The sequence below is a fragment of the Cebus imitator genome, unplaced genomic scaffold, assembly GCF_001604975.1.
Source record: "Cebus imitator isolate Cc_AM_T3 unplaced genomic scaffold, Cebus_imitator-1.0 Scaffold19, whole genome shotgun sequence".
Classification (NCBI taxonomy): domain Eukaryota; kingdom Metazoa; phylum Chordata; class Mammalia; order Primates; family Cebidae; genus Cebus; species Cebus imitator.
The window spans coordinates 283,767-288,172 of record NW_016107334.1 but is presented as its reverse complement, the minus strand read 5'-3'; the positions used below and the strand labels follow the sequence as shown (position 1 = coordinate 288,172).

Genomic DNA, 4,406 nt, shown 5'->3' with positions numbered 1-4,406 from the left:
CCTCCAAAGTCCTGAGCAGCTGGAGGTACACAGTCATGTTGAAGGGGGAGGAGAACTGATAGATTCTACCTGAGGCAAAAAGATGAAGGAAAGGAACAAAGAAAAAGGGCTGAAAAAAAGGTCTATGAATACATGGGCAGAAACGAGCAAAAGCACAGAAGAACCATAAAATAGCAAACATGGCTCATGGAGCTGAGTGGAACTGCAGCAGTCAGGCATATGACCTTGGTGAGAAAGCACCATGTGGACATGAGGCTTCATAAATCCTGGTTCTCCCTGGAGTCTCCGCTTTTAAAACACCACGTTAGCCACACAAAGTTCTCAAAAAAAATTCCAGAATATCAGGCTGGGCAAATGGGTCAACATATAAGAAAGAATGACTGCAAGGCAGGCCAGGTGTAGTCCTGCAACACCCTATGGATGCAGCAGCTGTGGGGTCTCAAGATCAGACAAACTGGTCCTGGTACCCCCAAACTAAGTATGAGCTCACTGGCAGAATTCTTCCAAGTGCAGTGAATGTCAGTGTCGGCTCCGGCGCTTTGCAATCTCCTCCTGGATATGCAACTGGAGGGTTTCTCGCATGGGTGGATCCAGAGGCTTGCGTGCCGACATCTCCTCACCCCGATACACCATAACTGATGTGACCTCTCCACTGGCTGCCTCGTACTCCAAGCAGAAGAGCTGACAGCCAGAAGGCTCCAGCTCGGAGCCTCCACTACTGCTGCTTTCACCCGACTCTTCACCGTCTGGGCTGCGTGGGTGGGCGGAGACATCTCAGGGTCGCGGCAGGTACACCGGCAGGTCTGGCTCGCTGGGCCCAGTCGGCGCGGGCGTGTGCCGCGTCCTCACCTTCTCCTTGGCCGCCTACTTCACCTTCTTGTCGCAGTCGTCCCGGGCGATTGGGTTCCGTTGGATATCGTGCACCAAGCCGTGGTTCATGTCCAGCCGCCCGCGAGGCCTGCAGGAGTGCCCAGGCCGGGGATGCGGCCCCGTCTCCATCCGTAGCCGGGGGCACAGAGTCGCTGCCGCCTAGACGGCCCCAACAACTGCCACCAGCCCAAAGAAATCCGCGTCGCCCCTAGTTCAGCTTCCGGCCCCGAGCCCTGACTTCCAGAAGCTACCATCTTTTCTTTTTTTCTTTTTTTTTGAGACGGAGTTTCGCTCTTGTTGCCCAGGCTGGAGTGCAATGGCACGATCTTGGCTCACCGCAACCTCCGCCTCCCAGGTTCAAGCGATTCTCCTGCCTCCACCTCACCCAACTAGGTGGGATTACAGGCATGCGTCACCACACCTGGGTAATTTTTGTATTTTTAGTAGAGACGGCATTTCTCCATGTTGGCCAGGCTGGTCTCGCACTCCGTACCTCAGGTGATCCGCCTGCCTCGGCCTCCCCAAGCGCTGGGATTACAGGCGTGAGCCACCACACCCGGCCATCTATTGTCTTTTCTTTGACCCTTCATTTCCAGTTTTTGAAGATAAAGCAGGAAATAATCTTCTCTGATGATACTTGATAAAAATTCCCAAAAATACAAAAGCACATGCCTCCACTTCACTGATGAAAATTGACTGCAGTTTGGCACCTGGGTCTGGTTCAGTTGGCAGATGAGCTGATTGACGCATTCAGGCCGATAGCCAGGTGTGCCTATCTCCTTAAGGAAGCCCTCTCTGTTTTTGGTAGCAAGAGGGGCCACTGAGAGGTGGAAAGGGCACAAGAACCATGTAATCTCCTGGAAATGCTTCCCTGGGAAAGCAATTTCATGAATGAGGTCTTCCAAGGAAATGCCACCAAACTTCCCCAGGGACTCCTCAATCGCTGTGTTGCCGCCTGTCGGAGGAATGGCCTTATTCTTGACCTCGGCTTGTTCATGTTTCAAAACGAGTTCCTGGATACACTTCAGATTTGGAAATCCCCAGGTCATGTAAGTTTCCACTATACACAGCACTTTTAGGTTCTGGGGAGTGACTTTTACATAGACTCCTCCAAAAATGTTCTTTAGGCAAAGTCTTGCCTAAAGACTTGCCTAAAAACTTTATGGTTCTCTGCACCAGTAAACTCACGCATCAGTCCTTTCAATGCCTACAACAAAGGCCAAGGAATGTTGATCTGGAAATTCCAAGGCGTGAAGTTTCACTTCTTGTCATCTGAAACACAACTTGTCACGTTTCTGCTGCCAGGACTCAGGAATGATTCCAGTTGCTTAAACCTGGCCCCTTTCCTTTCCTCTGCTCCTCCTTTGCCGAAAGTGCCTGCTTTGCTTGGGTGGCTTTGAGGGCTTGATAAGCCTTTCTCTTTTTCAGGAGATTTTCTGGAACCAAAGCGATTTTTTCTTTGCTCTTGCTCCGCCATCTTCCTAGCCTTCTAATGGAAGCGTGTTTTTAAGTTACAAACACATAGAATTTAGGAGCTGTCTTTTTGATAGTGATTTTATACTTTATTGCACTAGGTCTTGCTAAAGAAAAAGTGATTCTGGCCGGGCGCGGTGGCTCAAGCCTGTAATCCCAGCACTTTGGGAGGCCGAGGCGGGTGGATCACGAGGTCAAGAGATCAAGACCATCCTGGTCAACATGGTGAAACCCCGTCTCTACTAAAAATACAAAAAATTAGCTGGGCATGGTGGCGCCATGCCTATAATCCCAGCTACTTGGGAGACTGAGGTGGGAGAATTGCCTGAACCCAGGAGGCGGAGGTTGCAGTGAGCCGACATCGCGCCATTGCACTCCAGCCTGGGTAACAAGAGTGAAACTCCATCTCAAAAAAAAAAAAGAAAAAGTGATTCATGACACTTAAAGATGGCAAGACAGATTTTATCCAAGGTGATAGGTATAGGGACCACTGTGATCAGGTCTTGTAGTGGAGGAGAGAGTGGACTCACTCCAACTCCGACAAGGACGGGGGGGATCTGTAACCAAGGAGTGGGGGTTGGGTGTCAGTGGATGGAAAACTGCTAAAAAGAAACATGGAGGATGAAAGGGCTTCTGTTCTGGCTAAACTGACTGATAGCATTATTGTTAAAGGCAGGCCAGGGTGATAAAATATTAAGGGGGGTCAGATACTAAGGTTGGGGTCTACCTGCTTGCCTGCCTGCCTGCCTGCTTTCCCTCCTTCCCTACTTCCCTCCTTCCTTCCTGCCTTCCTGCCTTTCTTTTTCTCTTTCTTTTTTATTGAGACAGGCTCTCACTCTGTCACCCAGGCTGGAGTGCGGTGGCACGATCTCGGCTTACTGCAGCCTCGACCACCTGGACTCGGGCAATCCTTCTGCTTCAGCCTTCGAGTAGCTGGGACCACAGGCATGCGCCCCTACACCCGACTAATTTTTTTGTATTTTTTGTAGAGATGGGGTTTTGCCACGTTGCCCAGGCTGATCCACCCACCTTGGCCTCCCACAGTGCTGGGGTTACAGCCACAAGCCACTGAGCCTGGCCCAGATTTTGTTAAAGTGACTTAGCAGGTCATTTGCTCAAACTGGATTCCACGAAGACGGGAAGGGAAGCCCAAGGTCAGGCCTAGGGAGGCAGTGGACTCAGAGGAGGCTGACTGAAGTTTTGGCCAAGGGAATCCTTTGTTAGTTTATAATATGTTCTCTTTGGGATTTACTGACTCTTCTTTGGTGGTCCAATATGTGGTCAAATTTGTGCAGTCCAGGTGTTTTTGTTTTGTTATTTGACATAGGGTCTCACTCTATCACCCAGGCTGGAGTGCAATGGCATGATCTCGGCCTACCACAACCTCTGCCTTGTGAGTTCAAGTGATTCTCCTGTCTCAGCCTCCCTAGTAGCTGGGATTACAGGTGTGCACCACCACGCCTAGCTACTTTTTGTATTTTTATTAGAGACAAGGTTTGGCCATGTCGGCCAAGCTAGTCTCCACCTCCTGACCTCAGGTGATCTGTCCACCTCAGCCTCCCAAAGTGCTGGGATTACAGGCCTGAGCCTCTGCTGGCCCTCGGAATTCTTTTTGTTGTTGTTTTGTTTTTAGCAGAGACAAGGGCTTGCTGCGTTGTGTTGCCCAGGCTGTTCTTGAACTCCTGGACTCAAGTGATCCTCCCACTTCAGCCTCCCAAAGTGTTAGGATTACAGGTGGGAGCCACTACACCCAATCTTTTTTTGTTGGTAGACAGGCTAGAGTGCAGTGGTATGATCACAGCTCATTGCAGCCTTGACCTCCTGGGCTCAAGCAATCCTTCCAACTCAGCCTCCCAAGTAATGCCACTGAAATCTATGTTCTTATAAGTTTGTTTTTAGTTTGCTTGTTTGAGAGTCTCACACTCTCTCCCAGGCTGGAGTGCAATGGCGCAATCTTAGCTCACTGCAACCTCTGCCTCCTGGGTCCATGCTATTCTCCTGCCTCAGCCTCCTGAGTAGCTGGAATTACAGGCGCACAGCACCACATCTGTCTGATTTTTTTT

General features: G+C 50.3%; 1 pseudogene; it reads right to left on the bottom strand.

Moving 5' to 3' along the window:
• Positions 1-488: 488 nt before the first annotated feature.
• On the bottom strand, positions 489-1,038 carry LOC108295023 (annotated as a pseudogene).
• Positions 1,039-4,406: the final 3,368 nt, after the last annotated feature.